At 39.3% G+C, this 25048-nt stretch overlaps 1 protein-coding gene across 3 annotated transcripts in view; it reads right to left on the bottom strand.

Moving 5' to 3' along the window:
* The window catches only part of LOC121388888 (galactoside alpha-(1,2)-fucosyltransferase 2-like), a 37519-nt gene extending 16923 nt beyond the window's left edge, over positions 1–20596 (bottom strand). The window contains exon 1 of one of the 3 annotated variants that reach the window (XM_041520416.1): positions 20432–20596. The gene's annotated coding sequence lies outside the window, so the exon portion shown is untranslated. Of the gene's footprint in view, positions 1–15120; positions 15164–20431 lie in introns of those variants that run through there. The other 2 variants (XM_041520419.1, XM_041520421.1) reach the window with 2 other exon arrangements.
* Between the last annotated feature and the right edge of the window lie 4452 nt (positions 20597–25048).

Here is a 25048-nt window from a genome sequence, read left to right as displayed (position 1 = left end):
TCTTGTTTATACAGACGGATCATGGGATGGGTATTCTGTGGCTTGTGCTACAGTTTTTCCATCAGACGCAGTACTTTCCACGAGACTGCCCGAATCAGCATCAATCTTTAGTGCTGCAGTGTGGGCAGTCATTAACGCCTTTGAAGAAATAAAGGATTCTATTGCATCCAAATTTTATTATTTTCATACATTCACTTTCGTGTCTCCAAGCTTTACGAAGTATGAAGCTGGAACATCCCTTAATTGGAATGGTGATACGAAAGTCCGTCTTTTAATCCATTGCCAGCCATGTTAGCATCAGGTGTGCCGAATGAAAAGGCAGATTCAGCAGTCAAGTCTGCTTAGGATTTGCCTCATGCCAGGGTTGGTGTATCTCATACTGATTTTTAAACATAGTATTAACCAATTTATCTTTTCGTCTTGGCAAGATTATGAGAACGGTGTAGTTGCGAACAAACTTCATTCTGTTAAGACTTGGAGAGTGGCAGTCCTCCTATAGGCAGTGCTGGATGGATGAAATAGTTTTGTGTCGTGTTCACATCGGTCACATATACTTGACCCATTAATTTATTCTGAATAAGGATCCTCCACCTCAGTGTACTCTGACGGTATGCCACATTTTGCTGGAGTGCAATCATCTGAAGGACACTAGAAAGTATATATTTGTTAGCAGAAATGTGATAAATCATTTTGATTCCATCCAGATCTGTTGCTGCAATTTCTTCGTGATACTGGATTTTATTCTGAATTTTAATTTTACCCATCTGTGATATTTTTTGCACAGTTTTTTACACTGTTTTTTTATTTTATTATTTAACTCTTGGACTTTCATATTGATGTTTGTTCATCACTTTATGTTAGCATTTACCATTGTTTGACACCCAATAGCCGATGTAGTTTTCGTTCTGGGGAGTCATTCAACATTCATTCATTCATTCATTCATTCATTGACTGTATTGCCAATCATATCGTTATTAGAAAACACATTTCCCCCTATTACATCACCGAATTCACGTTTATGACCCCGTCGATGACCGTTTGGGCATACAAATCTAGACAATTTACTGTAACAGGGAGGGGGTTTTGACGCCAGAACCATCTGTTAAAGTAAGTATTTTTCCTTTTTCAATATATTTTCCGCGGAAGCAATATTTCATTTTGTCACTATTATCCTGTTCAATTATTTAGACTCAAAGTTTTTTGCAAATGTTACGTTTATTTCCTATTCGATATTTGTTTTCTTTGCATTTACATGAAAACAAACCCAAACCCTGTCACGAGGATCCTATAATACCCGTAACTGAATGAAACACGATTATCCAAATATCTCTCCTAACTGTATATCTATTAGATCTCTCTGTATCGGGCAGTATATACCCGCGTGGCTCGTCTCTAGGTATGAACAGAGATAAGATCTTATATAAAGTATATATAATATAGCACGTTTAGTTCACTAGAAAACACAACAAAAAAACAATACACTTTGGAATCTGTATTAATACTACGCTGACAAATGTACTGCCGCAGTAGTTAATTAACAACAACAAATAATAACAACCCAAAACTGATCACTTAATTAGTTAATCTCTAGGTGTCTAGTTTACACAATATTGTAATCACTTCACCGTGACACAACACCCACACGTGTAATAATTGAGAAACGCTTCCAGGGGAACTTAATTAATAAAGGAATTACAACTCTATTCCTAAATTCCTAATTTTTAATTAACCCTTAACTACTCATTCAGTAACCTTGTAATACAGAATTAATACTGGTACCTATCACAATAAAGACAATAACCTACAGTTTACCTAGGTCCTCTAGGATGACTGGTTAAGCTTTATATATATTAGAACAGTGAGCCTACAGTCTACTGCGTCAGATTACCGGCAGCACCGTCTAAATAATATTGGTATAATACAGTATTAAAATATTTAAAGTCACATCAATCACATCAAGGTTATACAACAGCCCAGAAATAATATTTACCAAGTCCAAACGGACGCGTTCCCTGGTAGCCTTCCAATATGTTTCTCCCTGATATCTCTAAAACCCTAGCTATTTATTATAAAATCCCAGTATCGCCTGGGGGTACATCGCGGCACCGAATACCTACAAGTGATATTTCCACAGCGACTAAGACGACAATTTTCCTTAGATGGCCAGGTTGCTGACGCCTAGTCGCCAAAATCAAGGTCGTAAAAACCGCACTCGCGGAGGTATTACGTAACTACTGGCCACATGGCCTCCGCATATGGGCTGGGTGTGTATTAGGCATAGCTCGACCACGGTCGCTCGGAGGTATTACGTAACAAAGTGCCCACCTGGTCTTAAGTGCATATTGGAACTGCACACGGCCCTCTAAAACAATTAATATCGCCACAGGCGAAAACTAAATTAAGAGCATGGTCCGTCACAAACCCCGACAGGTTTTATATACAAATCATCATATAAAATGCACGAAGTTGACTTAATTCCACTTTTTAAAAATCTCTGTGTCTTTTGAATGCACGTTATTTCTCCTATAAATAACTACGGTCATTTGCATATCAAAAGCATCATTCTATAGTGCGTTTCAAACTAATGTTCGGTTCTATCGTCCTATCCGCACAAATCGTAGTATGACCTATATTTAAGAAAATATTTGTAAACATGAACCAGTCGCGGATTCAGGTGGGGAGTTCAAGTGACAAAACCTCAGTTTGAAAAAAAAATATGTATCAAATATTATAATTATATTGTGGAATACACAAGCGCGCGCGCTGAAGGAAGAGAGAGAGAGAGAGACAGAGACAGAGAGAGAGAGAGAGAGAGAGAGAGAGAGAGAGAGAGAGAGAGAGAGAGAGAGAGAGAGAGAGAGAGAGAGAGAGAGAGAGAGGTCGGTCATTTATGTAACGACGCACTCAACATATTTTAATCTATAGTTATATGGTTATAGGGAGAGAGAGAGAAGAATATGGTATGCATGCGATTGGTGGAGGTGTGACCCTCTGCACAACCCCAACCCCACTTAAGGCTTCTTTTGTATATGGAGCGGGACGTAGCTCAGAGGTAAAGCGTTCGCTCATGGTAGGTCGACTGATCGATCCCACATGGTGGACCCATTGGGTTGTGTCTAGTTCCAGCCTGTGCACCACAACTGATGTATAAAGGCTGTGGTATGTGCTATCCTGTCTATGGGATGGTGCATATAAAACGTCCCTTATTGCTTATCAAAATTGCTTATCGGAAACAGTGGCCCATGTGGCGGTAGCGAGTTTCTTTCTCACTGTCATAATGCTTCTTAACCGTTTTGTCTGACGCCACATAAACGTATATCAAATGCGTTGAGTGTGTCGTTAAATAAACATTTCTCTCGTATGTATGTGTAGTCTATATGCATTTCTAGTCGATTAGTTTATAGGTTATTAGGTTGTTTGATAGTGAATTATATGGAAATAAATTGTTTTTGGTGTTAAAGAGTTCATGCATACATTAAAGTAATACTCCTGATGGGTATGGAGAAATAACTTAATCAGTCGACGAACTCATTTCTTCATCACTATCTTCGTTAAGGGGGACTATCACAGGGGGTATTTTATTTCTTATAAAACTATTTTGTTTTCTAAAATCTTCTTCGATCTTTATTACATGTTTAACTGCGTCAGAGAAGTGTGTAGATGTGACATAGTTCAATGCATGTGCAAGTTCTCTCCGCACCGTGGTCATTTTACCATCATTATGACGAGCTATGTGCCCTTTGACTTGACTCCAGTTCAGTTCTATCGGATTGAGTTCAGAATGTCTTGGCGGCAGTCTTAGACACAAGTGCCCATGGCGTTCAGCAATATCATCAGTAACAAATTGCTTTGCACATTAGTTACTTTTCACAAGTTCATAAAGAACTGGCTTTGTCATGTTACTCTCAAAAGGTATATTTTTGTTTTGTAGCCACGACTGAATTTCTTCCTTTTTAGCGTTTAGTGCAAGACATCGTGTAATCTCAGTTAATTTGTTGTGGTAGCTTGCGTTATCCATGACGATAACAGAAGGTTCTGGTAGAGAAGGCATAAGTTGTTCTTCAAACCATTTGATGTAATTTTCATGATTCATCTCACCATGATAGTCTCCGTCTGTTTTTTTAGCCTCAAAGATCAATTCACAGCCATCTATCAATCCATATTTATCACAGCCAGCATGACAAATAATAAGTCTTTTTCCCTTCCCAGTCACCGAACAGAGTTTAGGAACTCGATCAGCAGCGTCTGATTTCGGCAGGTGATTGGCGGTACTTGTGCCCGGGTGGATATCTGTCCAGTGGTGGGATGTTGTGTGGTTGACATTCACCCAGGTCTGATCTTGATACACTATTAAATACCCCTGTTCTCGTAAACTGGATATTTCATGGAGATAGGACAGTCTCCTGTGATATATTGGCGTCCTCAAAAATCACTTTTCCGGTTGTAGACATATGTTGGTATTTAAAATCGAGGTCATGGAGTGTTCTTCGTAAAGTTGATATGGATATGTTGATTCCACATTTCTCCCTTAAAGCCACGTTAATCTTATGTAATGTAGGTAATTCGGTAATTCGGTAATTCGGTAATGTAGGTAATTCGCCCTCTCTATAAAATCTGTATACTCGTCGTCTAATAACATCTTTATCAAATAAATCGATGAGTTTTTTAACAGTGATTTCTGTGCTTGGATTCGTAGAGCTTATATTTTTTCACAGTTCTTTTTACTGTTGAAACCGAAACTTTAAGTGCAGCGGCAACTCGATCGACAATTCGATAAGAAGCATACCTAGGTCTACCGCGCTGATATTCATCTTCAAAATAATCGAAAACGTTCTTAATACGCGATTTTACATCAACTGAAGTGTTTTTCGATTTACCCATATTTTTCCTCAAATAACAATAACAAGAATGTCGACTAATACATTTTCAATGAATTTATATACCCTACCTAACTTGTATTTTACGTGGTTTACACATTGCTACAATAGCACGTGCAGTCATAGATCGAAATAATGATGTTATTGACCAAGCAATGCTATCGTATTTTGAACATTCAGGGCTGTGTCTGCGGGATGAAAAAGTGGTTGAACCCATACGAGTCCGAACAATAGCCCTTTGGTTTTTTGCATTACAAATGTAACACCCAACCCACAAACCCCAGCCCCTAGCACTATATATATATATATATATATATATATATATATATATATATATATACATATATATACATATATATATATATACATATATATACATATATATAAAAATATATACATATATATAGATATATATATATATATATATATATATATATATATATATATATATATATATATATATATATATATATATATATATATATATATATATATATATATATATATATATATATATATATATATATATATACATATATATATATATATATATGAGTTCCCAATTTAGAGGCAAATTAAATAACATTTTTATTATTATTTGATGTTGGTGGCCTTTGACATTTTATCCCCCCCCCCCCCCCCCCCCGGTCTTCTGGTTCGGCCCTGCATTAAATTTATTTATAAATTTGGAAAGCACATTCCTGCGGTGTGTGAGGTGATTTGTGTTTATTACTGTGCTACACCTCAGTTGTGTTAGGTTAGGTATCGAATAGGAAATAAACGTAACATTTGCAAAAAACTTTGGGTCTAAATAATTGAACAGGATAATAGTTGTGTTTACCTTTATAACAATTGCTGTCAATGAATGGTGGATCTTTCATTTCAGGCAATGTGTCTAGAAATTACCTTGAAAAGTCAGGCAATGTGTATATTGCCTGAAATATTTAGGCAATACACAGATTGCCTGAGTGAATCAGTTACTTTACAGATTGCCTGAAATTTTCAGGCATTCTACAGATTGCCTGGTTTTACACATTGACTGTAACATATATATATATATATATATATATATATATATATATATATATATATATATATATTCTTTAAAAAATAGGGGAATCTGAAATATTAATGTTAATATCAACTATTTGACCGAACATACGTTTTGAACACAGACATCCTAGTAAAGAACGTTCATGTCTGTTTGTCAACACACCGAAACACATTCCATAGTTTGCACGTGCATCGCGCAGTTGCTCCGTATACATGCGTGGGGTGTCATTCTCGATTTTGACAATTTCCAGGAAGGTCGATTAATTACTGTGGAACATTATTTCTGTCAATCTTTTTCATTCTATTGATCATACAGTTGTTATTGTTTTATTTTTAGTCATTTTTATTGATTGAATTAGCGATTTAATGATAAAAAAAAAATGTCAACTTTCAAATTTCACTTCTGACCCCAATCGTCCTTCGAGATTGTCACGGGGATTCTATAATTCCCGTAACCGAATAAAACACGATTATCAAAATGTCTCTCCTACTTGTATATCTATTAGATCTCTCTGTAACAGGCTGTTAAACCTAGTATGGCTCGTCTCTAGGTATGATCAGAGATACGATCTTATATAAAGTATATATAATATAGCACGTTAGTTCTCTAGAAAACACAACAAAAACACAATACACTTTGGAATCTGTATTCATCTACGCTGACAAATGTACAGCCGTAGTAGTCAATTAATAACAACAATAATAACAACCCAGAACTGATCACTTAATTAGTTAATCTCTGGGTGTCTAGTTACACAATATGCGAATCACTTCACCGTTACACCACACCCACACGTGTGCTAATTGAGAAACGCTTCTAGGAGAAGTTAATTAATAAAGGAATTACAACACCATTCCTAACTGGTTAATTTATAATTAACCCTTACTACTCGTTCAGTAACGTGTGATAATTTAGAACGCTTCTTGGGGAACTTAATTAATAAAGGAATTACAGCTCTATTCCTAACGGGTTAATTTTTAATTAACCCTAACTACTCTTTCAGTAATCTTGTAACACAGAATTAATACTTATCACAATAAAGACAATAACCTACAGTGTACCCAGGGTCTTCTAGGATGACTGGCTAAGCTTTATATTACCAAATACTCATATAATGTTAGAACAAAAAGTCTACGATTTACTTCGTCAGATGACCGAAGACACTGTCTAAAGAATATTGGTATAATACCGTATTAAAATATTTAAGTCACATCAATCACATCAAGGTTATACACAGAGCAGAAATGATATTTACCAAAGTCCAAACGGACTAACGTTCCTCCGGAGCCTTCCTAATCGTTCTCCTAGATCTCTCTAAATTCTAGCTATTTATCCCAAAATCAGAATTGGCCTGGGGGAACAAAGCGGCACCTCACGTATCATCTCATATTCTACCTCGGTATATTTCTCTCTGATCGTCAGACTACTGACGCCATCGTCGCCAAAATCACGGTCGTCGAAACCGCACTCGCAGAGGTATTACGTAACTACTCGCCACATGGCCTCCACAGCGGGGCTAAGTGCATATTGGAACGCCAGATCGAGGATGGTCGCGCAGAAGTCTTACGTAACAAGTTGTCCACCTGGGCTACGGGCAATAAACTGCACACGGCCCTCTAACACAAGTAAAATCGCCACAGGCGAAAACAAATTAAGAGCATGTACCGTGACACACCCCCACCTCAAAAAGGATATTTCCTCTACTCTAGGAATAGGGAAATATACTACATTAAAACAAAAAGGTGCGTTAACCGACGCATACGGGCATTTATAACACATGTAATAATAAGGTGACTACCAGTAATCACACTGAGTCCCTGAGTCCCTGGTATACAAATAAAATATATATAAACAAAACAGAAATAAAGAATGTCAACACATTATCATAACGTTCAACTTCGGGACAGGGCATCAGCGATTACACTGGATGTGCCCTTGATATGTCCAATGGTAATTGGGAATTCCTGCAGAAGAAGACTCCATCTCAAAACTCTCTGGTTGGAGGCTTTCATTAGGATGGTCCAGTCCGTCTTCGTCTTCTTGGAACAGCACAGCTCCAGCACCCACGTCACTGGCACCCACAGCTAGCTTGAAAGGCACTCGGTAGTCTGGTGCTGCCATCACGGGAGACGAGTAGCGCATCTGCTTGATACGGTTGAATGACTTCTCGCATTCACCTGACCAATGGAACTTCGTGTTCTTCCTTTTCAGCGTCGCACGTTTTCCAGGTTTTCTCCGATAGGCATGCTGTCGAATCTGTGTAGCGTTGGGTTCCAAGCGTACATCTTGGCTTAAGGTATTGGTAACCGTTGGAAGGTCCCGACAAATGGAAACATTGTCTTGTATCAATGTAGTCAGCTTTGCTCGCTGGGGGTTCAAGTCTGCTAGAATCTGGCCGTTGGCCAACTTGACCTCTGCAGTCTTGACGTCATCACCGGAAATTGAGTGTCTCTCAATTTGGACCGGTCCCTCTGGAACTATCGGCAGTCTGTCAAAATAACCTTTTAGCAAATTGATGTGACAATACCTACTTTTTCTAACCCTATCAGGAGTGTTTATCACATACCCTGTCTCATTAACCCGTTTGTGCACAACATAGGGCCCGAAATACCTGTTCTGCACAGAACCCCGTTTAATGGGAAGGTACAGCAGCACCTTATCCCCTGGTTTAAATTCCCGACTCCTAGTCTTCCTATCAAACTCTGATTTTATTTTGCTCTGAGCATGGCTCAGTTGCTTCCTAGCCTTCCTATCAAACTCTGATTTTATTTTGCTCTGAGCATGGCTCAGTTGCTTCCTAGCCTTCCTATCAAACTCTGATTTTATTTTGTTCTGAGCATGGCTCAGTTGCGTCCTCGCTAGTTCGGTCGCCGGCAACCTCCGATCTCTAACTCTCTTATTTATTAATACTCCCTTGTCCACAGTTAACAAGGTAGTGCGAACTGCCAACAAAATTGGATCAGCCCCCTGCTCTAGTACTAGCTCTTGTCTAATACAAGGTAAGTCCCCTCTATCAAACACAACTGGTTCAATTCCCCTCTGCGGGAGATCAACAGGTTCCACCACATTTAATTCCTCAGTTGACTTGTCTACAATTTTACTGATAACCTCATCCACTCCAAGTTCATGGCTCACACACGTATCAGACAAATCACAAATATCCTCTGCGTTTTGTGCTAACCTACTGGTCATATCCCTAGTCATTACACACGCAGGATATTTAATCTCATCAACCTCACACTCTTCTATTGGTAACGTGCTGTCTTTAATTAACAGTTGGTCACATTTCGGCTGACAACACTGACTAGTCAAATCATTTCCCAACAAAACTCCTATGTTTTCAACGGGCAAGTCCTTCACAACACCCATAATGACTGGTCCCGTCACAAACTTCGAACACAAGAAAACCTTATGTAACCTGACAACCATATTTTCTCCAGTAACCGAGGTTAAGGCCAAACTACGTCCTATGTCTGAATTTTCAATACCAGCTAAACACTCTTGCGTTATCAGACTCTGACTACACCCGGTATCTCTATAGATTGATATTGCCTTAGGACACAACTCTTGTTTCACATCACAAACCATACCCGTGGACACATACGGGTTTACTTTCTCTGCCATGGGACTAACCATTAACTCTCTCGCTAACGGAGCTGACCTCACTAAACCGACCACTTGCGCATTATCGCGTTTCCTTTTAAAACAATCCCCGATAAGATGGTTATCCTTTTTACAGTAACTGCAATGTGGACGAAAAGTTCGTGCATTGGCTGATAATGCAGGTCTATCCTTACTTTGCCCACCAGGTGCATTCCTTGCCTGACTAGCTGACCAACTAGATGACTCTCCCCGATAGTTACTTTCCCGGGAAAAACCTGGCTGAAATTTCTTCTTATCACCCTGTTGTAAAGAGCTACCCGGTACTGCCTGAGCTTTGTGTATTAACACGTAATCATCTGCCACTATACCTGCCTCCTCTATCTTTTTGACATCACGATCCTCTAAATGAATACGTAAGCTAACTGGTAATCCATTTTTAATGTCCTGTAAGATCAACAACTCCCGTAACTCGGTATAAGACTCTACCTGATGAGACACCACCCATTTATCAAACATCCCTGCCTTCTTAGCCACAAACTCACTATAAGACTGACCCTGCGTTTTTCTCAACTCGCTATACCGTAAACGATAATCCTCAGGTCGTAATTCATAAGCCCTCAACACTGCAGCCTTAACTAAGTCGTACTGACTTGCTCGCTCATCACTCATTGAATTATAAGCTATACTAGCCTTCCCCTTAAACTTAGACACGGCTAACAATGTCCACTTAGACTCCGGCCAATTTAGCTGCTTAGCGGCCCGTTCAAAAAGTTGGAAGAACATATCTATCTCCTGATCGTCAAATACAGGCACTGATCTATAAGCCTCCGACATGTTAAAACCATTTCCTGCCTCACGTCTGACTTCTTCTGTATTCAACTTTAACTCATGTTCCACTTTTAATTTTTCTAACTGGAATTCTCTATTCCTTTCTTCTTTCTCTCTATCCCTATCTTCTCTTTCTCTCTCTCTCTCTCTATCCCTCTCTTCTCTCTCTCTCTCCCTTTCTCTATCCCTATGTCTATCTTCTCTATCTCTCTCTTCTCTTTCTCTCTCTCTCTCTCTATCTAATGCACGTTCTTCTCTTTCGTACTCAAGCTTTTTAAAAGCTAATTGTTGTTCCACACTTAACTCATTTATCTCTATCTCTGGAACAATCTCACTGTCTTCCATAACAGGCCTATCACCAAAAACTTCCTGGATAATAATTGTCTTTATATCACCTAAGGTTTTAGCTGATGTTAAATCAATTTCTCGCTCACCCGCGATTTCAACTAACTCGGCCTTACGTGCTCGCTTAATCTCCACTACACTGAGCGTAGGCCTATCCAGCAAATTCTTATCCATGTTTAGATATGACGCACTTATTATTAATTAATTTTCTAGTGAACAACGTTGCTACTTCTGGTTATTTGTAAAATTAATTTATAAAGCCCCCATTTACAAACAATACTTTTTTAAATATGCATGTCCCGTTTCAGATCCGGGACGAGCGCCCCAATTTTCTACTCCTGTCACGGGGATTCTATAATTCCCGTAACCGAATAAAACACGATTATCAAAATGTCTCTCCTACTTGTATATCTATTAGATCTCTCTGTAACAGGCTGTTAAACCTAGTATGGCTCGTCTCTAGGTATGATCAGAGATACGATCTTATATAAAGTATATATAATATAGCACGTTAGTTCTCTAGAAAACACAACAAAAACACAATACACTTTGGAATCTGTATTCATCTACGCTGACAAATGTACAGCCGTAGTAGTCAATTAATAACAACAATAATAACAACCCAGAACTGATCACTTAATTAGTTAATCTCTGGGTGTCTAGTTACACAATATGCGAATCACTTCACCGTTACACCACACCCACACGTGTGATAATTGAGAAACGCTTCTAGGAGAAGTTAATTAATAAAGGAATTACAACACCATTCCTAACTGGTTAATTTATAATTAACCCTTACTACTCGTTCAGTAACGTGTGATAATTTAGAACGCTTCTTGGGGAACTTAATTAATAAAGGAATTACAGCTCTATTCCTAACGGGTTAATTTTTAATTAACCCTAACTACTCTTTCAGTAATCTTGTAACACAGAATTAATACTTATCACAATAAAGACAATAACCTACAGTGTACCCAGGGTCTTCTAGGATGACTGGCTAAGCTTTATATTACCAAATACTCATATAATGTTAGAACAAAAAGTCTACGATTTACTTCGTCAGATGACCGAAGACACTGTCTAAAGAATATTGGTATAATACCGTATTAAAATATTTAAGTCACATCAATCACATCAAGGTTATACACAGAGCAGAAATGATATTTACCAAAGTCCAAACGGACTAACGTTCCTCCGGAGCCTTCCTAATCGTTCTCCTAGATCTCTCTAAATTCTAGCTATTTATCCCAAAATCAGAATTGGCCTGGGGGAACAAAGCGGCACCTCACGTATCATCTCATATTCTACCTCGGTATATTTCTCTCTGATCGTCAGACTACTGACGCCATCGTCGCCAAAATCACGGTCGTCGAAACCGCACTCGCAGAGGTATTACGTAACTACTCGCCACATGGCCTCCACAGCGGGGCTAAGTGCATAATGGAACGCCAGATCGAGGATGGTCGCGCAGAAGTCTTACGTAACAAGTTGTCCACCTGGGCTACGGGCAATAAACTGCACACGGCCCTCTAACACAAGTAAAATCGCCACAGGCGAAAACAAATTAAGAGCATGTACCGTGACAGAGATCTTTGGTGGTCATAAAGCCTACTGTAATACTGAACTACTGGTTGTAATGTTTGCTCAATTAATTCACTATTATCATATAACTATTCCCCACAGCTAATATACCTTACAATTTTGGCAACTGTGTATTCTTATTAGAGTTCCCCTACCTTTTTTGAAGAGTATATATATATTGTTGGCATTTTCACCTTCAGCCGTATTTATGAAAACTATTATTCACAAAATATAGGTAAAGTTTGTTTTGTTTAACGACACCACTTGAGCACTTTGATTAATCATCGGCTATTGGATGTCAAACATTTGGTAATTTAGACATATAGGTTTACAGAGAAAACCAGTCGTGATACACTATTGGCTGGAGCGAGAAATAGGCCCCAACTAGGTCCACCGACGGGGATCGATCCTAAACCGACCGCACATTAAGCGAGCGCTTTACCTCACAAAATATAGATGCATCATAACAAAATATTGTTTACACCCATTGTTTAAATGTCGAAACAGGAAGATGTTTGATTTAGATAGACACCAACGTATTTATAAATGATGTGATACTATAGAGGAGATATTGAAGATGTGTTTCATTTTATACGTCTTTGCCCATGTTAAATACATTTTAAAATATTACTATTGTAAACGATCGGTTTTCAAACAAATTCAGTTATTATGTAACCAAAGTATAATTGTTATTACTAACATTTGTAAATTTTTCTCAGGCCGAAAGTCGGCTCAATTCGTCGAGTTATTACAGGACCGTACCCTCGAGGGGGGGGGGGGGGGCAGGGGGGCAGTTTCCCCCCTGAGAATCTCACTTTTGTTTTTACTCCAGAAAATAGCATACACATCTCAGGGTTTAATTTGTATAGTGTTTCATTTGTTTATAAAAAGTAGTACCCCCTCTCTCCCCCCCCCCCCCTCCAAGGATTTTGATCGCCGTAATATTTTAGACCTAATCCTATTTCCAAAACGAAACCAGAATCGGAATATTTCTGTTACTGCAACCAACGTCAATGATTAGAATAGCTGTATCTCCCATGAACATCATTTATATTTAGTGTTACTTAGTGTTGTATTGCAAACTGGTTTTATAATTGAGAGAGAGAGAGAGAGAGAGAGAGAGAGAGAGAGAGAGAGAGAGAGAGAGAGAGAGAGAGAGAGAGAGAGTTTATGATTTTGTTTAACATGTTATATAATTTATTGTTTTATTCTTATGTGCCGTAAGCCATACGGAAATAGTCAATTGAATTGAATGTGAATTGCGCTGACGGAATTCGAAACTCCACATCCGCAAGTTTCATTTTGTTCCCACATGGACAGAAACACAATACAGATCGAAGAATTCAAACCACACACCATGTGCGCTATAGGTTCCAACCTGCTCGGTCCATTTCCGGTCTTCGTTAGATATCGTCAATAACCGTTCATCGGGACTCCGACGTTACATCTCAACTAAAGCAATGTGTGGGATGTGTTGCTGTAGCCAATGCGTCAAAGACGAATCCACGGGATCTGCCCCCAACTATACTGCCCTGCACCCCCCCCCCCCCCCCCAATTAAAGTGTCCTTTTTAACAACTTTTCACTGAAGTTCCCTTTTCAAGTTGGATTCATTTGCCATTTTGCCCTTAGTCTCCTCTCTAAAATATGTCATGTGTCCGCCTTTGCACGTATGACCCCCCCCCCCCCCCCCCCCTTGCCCACCTTATTTATTTATAGTTTGTTCGGGCCTTGTAAGTGTAACACCTAGCACACAATGTGTGGATTTAAAAACTATAAACCTTACCTTGTTGGGTGTCGGCCCGGGAAGTAGAAAATCCTATGTTGGGTAGTACCGGTAAGCCGAATAATGAATGTCCCGGGAAGTAGAAGGGTCTTATTGATTTGCATGTTCTTCATTGCAATATGAGTTGTTGTTCCACTACGTAGAATTCATTTTAGGACCATTTATACACGTTTATCTACTTCCAGGGTCATAACCCCTTGTTGGTGGAGCAGGACATAGCCTAGTGGTAAAAGCGCTTGCTTGATGTGCGGGATCTAGGATTGATCGACATTGGTGGGCCCATTTGGGATATTTCCCGTTCCGGCCAGTGCACCACGACTGGTATATCAAAGGCCGTGATATGTGCAATGTCCTGTCAGTGGGATGGTGCATATAAAAGATCCCTTGCTACTAATAGGACAATGTAGCCGGGAAAATGTAAAGCGTTTCCTTTCTAAGACTATATGTCCGAATTACAGAATATTTGACATCCAATTGCAGATGATTAAAAAAATCAGTGTGCTCTAGTGTTGTCGTCAAACAAAGCAAACTTTCTTATAGAGTCAGAATTTATACTCAACTCTTAAGAAAAACATCTTGCAAGTTAGTCCTATCTTCTGTATGCACTTAATTGATCAGCTAGAACACAGATAGGATTTTCCATTATAAAATAAAATAATAAATAATGTTATTACAGAAGATATTTTGAAATAAGGGAAACGTTGTCATTTTAATATCACGGGTACGTGTTACAACAGTAGAGGTTAAAATACACAATATACATTTACACATATTATTGATGAAACCATATCGCATACAGAAATATGTTATTAACCGACATTTTATGTATGTCGTTTCCATGATGAGCAAAATTGTCGGTGTAAAAACATATTTTAATATTTTGATTGTCTTGCCAATTCAATATTTTATCTACTATTATGTTGATAAAATTATTCAGTTCTGACAATAAAAAAAAAAAAAAATGCTTTCTATTTTGAGACACTTGTGCGTAATTTTGTGGAGTCTTATAATTGTAATTATTGTTAAACAAAACAAACTCTATTTTACCTTGTTGATATGTTCTCACCACAGGCAACTGCATGTCTTTCTCGAAACATCTGGTTGTTCCCGCTATACTATATAATTAATACTATGCTATATATGTATTGTGTTCGTGTACAGGTATTAGGTAGACAGCTGGAACTAACTGGCTTTCGTATTCAAATAGAAAATACAGCACAAAGATTTATGATCCATTGTTACCGAATCAATAGGTGCGTGTGCTGGAAGGTGTACAGGGGGGATAGGGGTTTAGACTGTGGCGAGCGAAATGTCGGGGGGGGGGGGAGGGGGGAGAGGAGCGGGTCATACCCCCGGAAAATTAGAAACAATATAATTCGCTTAGCGCTGTTGGGGTTCGACATATAGTTAAAGTTTGTTTTGTTTAACGAAACCTCTAGAGCACATTGATTTCTTAATCATCGGCTTTTGGATGTCAAACATTTAGTAATTTTGACATATAGTCTTAGAGGAAACCCGATATATTATTCTATTAGTAGCAAGGGATCTTTTATATGCACTATCCCACAGACAGGGTAGCACATACCACGGCCTTTGAAATACCAATCGTGGTGCACTGGCTGGAACGAGAGTGACCTTTAGATACCATTTATCTTATACAGAGCTGCTTTAAACAGTAACATACGAATAATTTTTTATCAGGCAACTCAATTAAAAAACAATATTATTTGAAGTTATTTTTAGTTACTTTCCACTATATATATAGTGGAAAGTAACTCAAAACAATATTAATTGAAGTTATTTTTAGTTACTTTCACTATAGTGGAAAGTAACTAAAAATAACTTCAATTAATATTGTTTTTTAATTGAGTTGCCTGATAAAAAATTATATATATATATATAGAAGGATAAATTCACCCCATACACCATTAAGTGATTTTTTTTTATCCAAAGCAAAGCCATACTCTCCAGCGAGCAAAAGATGTAACCTCTGCCTGAAGGAAAAACTGTTCACAAAGTATAAACCTGAAACCAGCACACTAAACTCCAAGCATGAACTCGTATCAGCATGTCGACACAGACGCAAAAATACCTTCTGTGCGCATACCACACATCACCTATAGACCTGCATAGTGACGTAACCTCGACGTCACAGAGTCCATTACGTCATCAGCTTTCCGTTGACGGTGTAATTAAATCTACATCTGATGAGTGAGAGCAATTCAACTCTCTCACGAAACAAGCCTGTCATGTAGAGATAAACATACACTTTTAACGATATATATATATATATATATATATATATATATATATATATATATATATATATATATATTATTTCACTATGTGCATGCGTTACCACTGTTTGCCTGTTTGCTTATTTCTATTCTTATAAGCTTTATAGCTGAAAGTTAATGTATTGTAATTTTATATAAGTATGATATCCATTTTTGAGATTACTGGACAGTATTCACGAGGGAAAATCCCTACGCACTGTACTAAGCAAAGAACAATAAAACGGAAGCACCCGAACGCTACAAACGATATTTAAATTATGTATACCGGTCTCGGTGGCGTCGTGGTTAGGCCATCAAACATAAGGGTGGTAGGTACAGGGTTCGCAGCCCGGTACCGACTTCAACCCAGAGCGAGTTTTAACGACTACACCCTCTTCTCTCTCACTAACAACTAACCACTATCCCTCTGGCCTGAACAGACAGTCCAGATGGCCACAGATCACAATTAATTACGCTATATGTTTCTGTATAGCGTTACTGGCTATAACATTTTTATTAATATCAGCAGGCCCATGGATTTTGGTATGTACTTTTGCCTGCCTGTGGAAAACATACCCTGAAAAGGACAACCCCTGTTGTCCAGCACTTTCTCCAAGGATATTGGTTTGAACAAACAGACCCACTAAACCTGGCTGGAGTACACCCATTTTACACAAAAAAACATTACTTTTGCATCGGCCGGAATTACCACAAACAAGTCTTCAATGAATGAATGAATGAATGAATGAATGTTTAACGACACCCCAGCATGAAAAATACCTATGCTATTGGGTGTCAAGCTATGGTAATGGAAACAAAATAAAGTGATGATCAACATCAATGTAAAAATTCAAGATTTAAATAAAAACACAGTGTAAAGAATTATGTAAAAATACAAATATCACAGATAGATACTGACTTTTACTATTTAAAAAAATTGTATCCCGAAGAAAACAAGGGAATGTGTGCTGTATTGGCCATTCTCAAAGAGAATGTTACACCCCTGCACCACGGTGAGGTTACAGCACGCGCAGGGGAGATGACAAGTCTTCAATGTCAACAAATTACACGTTTACAAACTACATGCTCTCCCCTGTCAACTTCAGTCAAATAGTTGCCACTTCAAAGCTGTCTGCCATGAAATAATCACAGCCAAACAGCAGACTACATGCGCGGACAAATTTCCGGAGATATGTGCCCAGGGCAGCGTGCTTGAAATGTAATTGGATATAAGCACGAAAATAAGTTAAAATGAAAATTAAAGATTGCGTATATGTTGAGACATTTAGATTGTAAACCAGAGGTTCAAAATGGAACTGCGATTTCCAGGAACAATGACGGTTCAAAAACATTAATTAAATCTCTTAAATAGTGTGTGCCCCCCCCCCCCCCCCCCCATTTTATTTAGGTAGAGTACATGTGAGGTGCCACCCTTTTTATTGGTGTATTGTCTGGTCTGTGTTTGTTGCTACGCTGCTTATATCAGTTTTATTAGTGAACGTTAACATAGGAAATGATTTGGTCCGTTGGAACCTATAAATTATATCTGTTGAAACAGGAAGGTTCTCGCTACTGTACCGGCCTCGGTGGCGCAGTGGTTAAGCCATCGGACTACAGGTTGGTAGGTACTGGATTCGGATCCCAGTCGAGGCATGGGATTTTTCATCCAGATACCGACTCCAAACCCTGAGTGAGTGATCCACAAGGCTCAATGGGTAGGTGTAAACCACTTGCACCGAGCAGTGATCCATAACTGGTTCAACAAAGGCCATGGTTTGTGCTATCCTGCCTGTGGGAAGCGCAAATAAAAGATCCCTTGCTGCTAATCGGAAAGAGTAGCCCATGTAGTGGCGACAGCGGGTTTCCTCTAAAAATCATATGTCTGACGCCATATAACCGTAAATAAAATGTGTTGAGTGCGTCGTTAAATAAAACATTTCTTTCTTTCTCTCTACTGTATTACAGTTATAAATATTATATGTAATGACACTTAAAGTTGCAGTTTGTTTTATTAAACGACACCACTAGAGCACATTGATTAATTAATCATCTGCTATTGGATGTCAAACATTTGGTAAGTTGGACTGGTAGTCATCATAGGAAACCCGATACATTATTCCTAATGAAGCAAGGGATCTTTTATATGCACTTTTCCACCGAAAGGAAAGCACATACCACGGCCTTTGACCAGTTGTAGTGCATTAGTTGGAACGAGAAAAAAAAACAATGGATCCACCGAGGTGGTTCGATCCTACGACGCAAGCACCTCAAGTGAGCACTCAGCCGACTGAGCTAAATCCCACACATGTAATTTATCGTATTTATCGAATGTGTTACACTATACGAAAAAGGTTTATTGCGCGATGTTAATGACATTAGCCAAGTATGTTTCAATTTACGCTACTTGCTTTATGTGGCAGTATATAGATTATATCTGTTATAATCAGACGATATGGAGCAATGTGGTGCGCTACGTAACCCAGTAGTAAAGCGCTCGCATGATGAGCATTCGGTTTAGGATCGATCCCCGTCGGTGGGCTCGTTAGACTCTTTCCCGTTCCAGCCAGTGTATATCAAAGGCCATCCCTTGCTACTAATGGGAAAATGTAGCGAGTTTCCTCTCTAAGACTAAAGACCACATGTTTGACATCCAATAACTCTGGTGGTGTCGTTAAACAAAACAAAGTTTTTAATGCTCAGATTGTAAGCAATTTATAGTCCAGGCAATCTATGCCAAAATATATGGTATACCAGTATACACATCACAAATTACCGAAGTAATGAAATTAACAGTATTTTCAGTCAGGAATAACATTTTTAAAAATGCAATATATATATATAATTAGTAATTTTGTTTTAAAGTTAGGGTAGACTGAGGATCGACATCATCAATATTAGATTCATATTTTTTTTAAACGTACTTCCCAGGACATTTTGTGACTAAAGTGGCAACCTAATTGATTTTATATAATTTAAGGATGCTGATTAAAAACAAATATGTTACAAAGTAATATTTTCATTATTTATTCTTGAAAATTCAAGATGGCCGCCACATTATATACTTAAACATGAAAATCAGAAATTAAATCTCTAGACTTCTAATTGAAGTGCTTTCATAACATTATCATTGTCTTGTCTCAAAGCAGTAACACACCAGGGCCGTACCCTGATCAAAATCCTAGGGGTGGGGCACTACTTTTTATAAACAGCTCACACACACACACACACACACACACACACACACACACACACACACACACACACACACACACACCGTGCCCCCCGGAGGGTCCGGTCCTACACACCGTATTATTAAAGCTTATACCAAACAAAACAGTATTACGTATGTATTAAGATTATCTTATATAGTTGGCCGAGCAGGTTTCGGATTAATTATTTATTGTGTATGACGTGTGATTGCTAAATCCTGTATGCATTCATACCTTTGTGGGTGGATGTGTAGGTCCATAGGTCAATTTGACAAATATTGTTAAAATAGCAATATATTCAAAGTTGTAAATAAAAGAATGCGACGCTAAAAACTAAGTGAAATTTTATCTACTTTTGTTTACTTGAAAAGGTGGTCAACGATGCGAGAGCTGGTACTAAAATAAAATACGCCAGCACGCTTGTGTACACACACACACACACACACACACACACACACACGCGCGCGCGCGCCAGGCGCGTGTGTAGGAATGTATGCACGGAGGAGTCTAGACTGTGGAGAGACAAGTTTATAGGGGTGGGGAGCGGAGGGAGGGGTCGAGTTATGATATATATTGAATAGAAAATTTGCTAGAGCGGGGAGGGGGGGGGGTCCATCCCGGACCTCACCCCTTCTGCACACGCGCCTCTGCACACACACACACACACACACACACACACACACACACACATGTACACACAGAGACACACACACATACGCGCGCACGCACGCACACATACACACACACATCACGAAGACATTGCCTAATCTTTCATCAGTAATATTCCCGACGTGGTGTTGTTTTAAGTAAATAGTGCCGTGCTAAACTAAGTAAACACATCCTGTGTGTAAGGGACGAGATAAAACAACATACCAACTCTGCATTCTATATCCTGTAACAGTAACAGCTCCAAGAAACGTCATAGTTCATCACAAGTAAGAAATCATCCCGCCGTAACTGTTGCTGCTGTTGTACATGACTCCATAACGTCCGATTATAAACTTTTCTCAAGATGACGGCTGCATCAGTCTAATACCACTTCCTGGCCGGAAGGCTGAACTCAAATCGGAAACATTCTTGTGGCTTTGTTCTAACAGTAACGCAGATTGCACTTGGCTGGCTGGCAGTGCTGTGTGTGTATGTGCCAGAGAATCAGCCATGTTAAAGAGTAACAACCAGGTCAAATAGGATAACAGCTGATATATGAGAAATTGTCCGTGCTTTTCTTCTTAGCAAAAAATCTAAACTATCGGGGGATCTCTTCATATTCTTTATATTTTGAGGTAGGGGGACGGAACGTAGCCCAGGTATAAAGCGCTCGCTTGTTGCGCGGTCGATGTAGGATCGATCCCAGTCTGTGAGCCCATTGGGCAATTTTTCGTTCTAGTCGGTGCACCACGACTGGTATATCGCAGGCCGTGTTATGTCCTATCCTGTCTATGGGGTGGTGCATATAAAATTTCCCTTGCTACTAATGGAATTTCCTCTCTAAGTCTATTACCACATGTTTGACATTCCTTGCTACTAATGGAATTTCCTCTCTAAGTCTATTACCACATGTTTGACATTCCTTGCTACTAATGGAATTTCCTCTCTAAGTCTATTACCACATGTTTGACATCCCTTGCTACTAATGGAATTTCCTCTCTAAGTCTATTACCACATGTTTGACATCCCTTGCTACTAATGGAATTTCCTCTCTAAGTCTATTACCACATGTTTGACATCCCTTGCTACTAATGGAATTTCCTCTCTAAGTCTATTACCACATGTTTGACATTCCTTGCTACTAATGGAAAAATGTAAAGGGTTTTCTCTCTAAGACTATATGTCAGAATTACCTAATATTTGACATCCAATTGCCGATGATTAAAAAAAGCAATGTACTCCTGCGGTGTCGTTATCCTGTCTACGGGTTGGTGCACATAAGCATATAAAAGATCCCCTGCTACTAATGGAAAACTGTACCAAATATTTGACATCCAAGTCGATGATTAATAAATCAATTTGCTCGTTAAACAAAAAACTTATTCTTCTTTTCTTTTGAGGTGCGAGTTTGTGGATCAGAAATTAAGGAAGGAAATGTTTTATTTAACGACGCACTCAACATATTTTATTTACGGTTATATGGCGTCGGACATATGGTTAAGGACCACACAGATACTGAAGGAGAAAACCCACTGTCGCCATTTCATGGGATACTTTTTTCGATTAGCAGCAATGGATCTTTTATGTGCACCATCCCATAGACAGGATAACACATACCATGACCTTTAATATACCAGTCGTGGTGTACTGGCTGGAACGAGGAATAGCCCGATCGTCCATCAAGCGAGCGCGTTACCATTGGGCTACGTCTCGCCCCGGATCAGAAATCGGTGCGCTGTAATATTAAAATAGAAAGAAAGAAAGAAATGTTTTATTTAACGACGCACTCAACACATTTTATTTACGGTTATATGGCGTCAGACATATGGTTAAGGACCACACAGAGTTTGAGAGGAAACCCGCTGTCGCCACTACATGGGCTATCTTTCCGATTAGCAGCAAGGGATCTTTTATTTGCGCTTCCCACAGGCAGGATAGCACAAACCATGGCCTTTGTTGAACCAGTTATGGATCACTGGTTGGTGCAAGTGGTTTACACCTACCCATTGAGCCTTGCGGAGCACTCACTCAAAGTCTGGAGTCGGTATCTGGATTAAAAATCCCATGCCTCGACTGGGATCCGAACCCAGTACCTACCAGCCTGTAGACCGATGGCCTAGCCACGACGCCACCGAGGCCAATATTATAATAGCATGAAAAAGGCATTGTTTCTCCGCCGCCTCCTACGATCTCAAGTGGGTATGGCCCTTACTATAAATGTCTTCTGGGCGTCGCGTAGCTCTGTGGGTAAAAACTCGTCTGAGGTGCGATGGGTTGTAGGATCCATCACCTTCACTAGACTCTCTCCCGTCCAAAAGATTGCCTCGCGTCAAAAGTCGGTGTATGCACTGTACTGTTTGTGATTTTTAAGATTACCTTGTTACTAATCAGTATGAGTATAGGCCTGTAGGTCTGCGGCCTAATTTACAAAGGCCTCTTAGGCACTGTTAGACAATAAAGCATTCTCTTTGCAAGTCTTTTAGCATTGCACTGCGAGATCGCAAAGTTGCGAGAGTTTAGTGAATTAGGCTCGTGATTTTAAAAGGGTATTTTTTTTTTTTTAATGTTTTATTTAACGACGCACTCAACACATTTTATTCTCGGTTATATGGCGTCAGACATATGGTTAAGGACCACACATATTTTGAGAGGAAACCCGCTGTCGCCACTACATGGGCTACTGTTTCCGATTAGCAGCAAGGGATCTTTTATTTGCGCTTCCCACAGGCTGGATAGCACAAACCATGGCCTTTGTTGAACCAGTTATGGATCAATGGTCGGTGCAAGTGGTTTACACCTACCCATTGAGCCTTGCGGAGAACTCACTCAGGGTTTGGAGTCGGTATCTGAATTAAAAATCCCATGCCTCGACTAGCATCCGAACCCAGTACCTTCCAGCATGTAGACCGATGGCCTAACCATGACGCCACCGAGGCCGGTTTAAAAGTTGAAGTTTGTTTTGTTTAACGACACCACTATATTTATTAATCATCGGCTATTAAATTTCAAACTTTTTTTGTAACTTTGACTTATAATATTCAGGAAAACAAAACCCGCTATTTTTTTTCATTAGCAGCAAGGAATCTTTCCCACAGATAGGATAGCACATACCACGACCTTTGATAAACCAGTTGTGACGCACTGGTTGGGACAGGGGGAAAAAAGACAATATTCAGAATGGATCCATCAAGGACGGAAGGAAGGAAGGAATTGTTTTATTTAACGACGCACTCAACACTTTTTATTACCGTTATATGGCGTCAGACATACGGTTAAAGACCACACAGATATTGAGAGAGGAAACCCGCTGTCGTCACTCCATGGGCTACTCGTTTTCGATTAGCAGCAAGGATCTTTTATATGCACTATAGGATAGTACATACAACGGCCTTTGTTACGAGAAAGTGACCGGCCTCGGTGGCGTCGTGGCAGGCCATCGGTCTACAGGCTGGTAGGTACTGGGTTCGGATCCCAGTCGAGGCATGGGATTTTTAATCCAGATACCGACTCCAAACCCTGAGTGAGTGCTCCGCAAGGCTCAATGGGTAGGTGTAAACCACTTGCACCGACCAGTGATCCATAACTGGTTCAACAAAGGCCATGGTTTGTGCTATCCTGCCTGTGGGAAGCGCAAATAAAAGATCCCTTGCTGCCTGTCGTAAAAAAGAGTAGCCTATGTGGCGACAGCGGGTTTCCTCTAAAAACAGTGTCAGAATGACCATATGTTTGACGTCCAATAGCCGATGATAAGATTAAAAATCAATGTGCTCTAGCGGCGTCGTTAAATAAAACAAACTTTACTTTGTTACGAGAAATATCCCAATGGGTCCACCGACGGGGATCAATCGTAGACCGACCGTGCATCAAGCGAACGCTTTACCACTGGGCTACATGCCGACCCCAGGATCCATCACGGAGTTTTGATCCACTTTTTGAAGTTGATTAACGAGAAAAGTATGCAATGCAGAACACTAAAATGTATTTATTATATTGTGAAATTTTTATTTCCATACATGTATGTCTTACTTTTAAAATGGCCCACAATTCAAAACATAATGTCATAAAATGCTAACCAATGAGAACCTACTCAACAATTGCACGTACGTACTACAAACTATGGTCGATTAACACCACTTTTGTTTTTCAAGCGGTATAGGCCTACAATCTTTCTTTTAAGAACAAAATAAAGACTTCTTTAAGGACAAAAAAAAAAAAACTTCTTTATTCCTCAGTGTTACTTTTGCTTCCAACGTTTCGAAATTTCCTTTTTTTTATATCTCTCAAATGCAATCCTATGGACTATTCAATTTGGAAGTGTCTCTCTGAGAACATCAATAGCGATCCAGTGGACAATGTTATTGGCGGAAGAGCGTCATTTAAAAAAAAAAAATTATGTGTGTATGTATGTATGTGTGTTTGCGTATGTATGTATATATACATGTATGTATAATATACGGTATGTATACGTGTATGTATATATACTCTTCAAAAAAAGAAACGCAAAAGGGTACAAATGGGTTTCCTACCGGTTCATGCTTTGTGAATATAAGGTCATTGCATGTCCCAAACACATTCCCACGGTTACATTCGATAAAACGCAGATACTGTAAAATAAAGTTTCAAAATGTGAATATTCGCAAAAACGCAGCCACGTGCAAACCATGTCACCACTGCACGTGCGTTGTCTGCACGTGCAACATGAACACCGACAGTATAAAAGTGCAGGGTGTTCGCTTGCCTGGCCTCTGTATCTGGCCGACAGTTGACAATCCAGGACATGCCACGTCTCAGTGAACCGCAGAGAAACAATGCCATCGGCCGACTAGACGCAGGCGAATCCAG

Source organism: Gigantopelta aegis, chromosome 14 (assembly GCF_016097555.1).
Source record: "Gigantopelta aegis isolate Gae_Host chromosome 14, Gae_host_genome, whole genome shotgun sequence".
Taxonomy (NCBI): Eukaryota; Metazoa; Mollusca; class Gastropoda; order Neomphalida; family Peltospiridae; genus Gigantopelta; species Gigantopelta aegis.
This window is presented reverse-complemented; position numbering and strand designations above follow the sequence as displayed.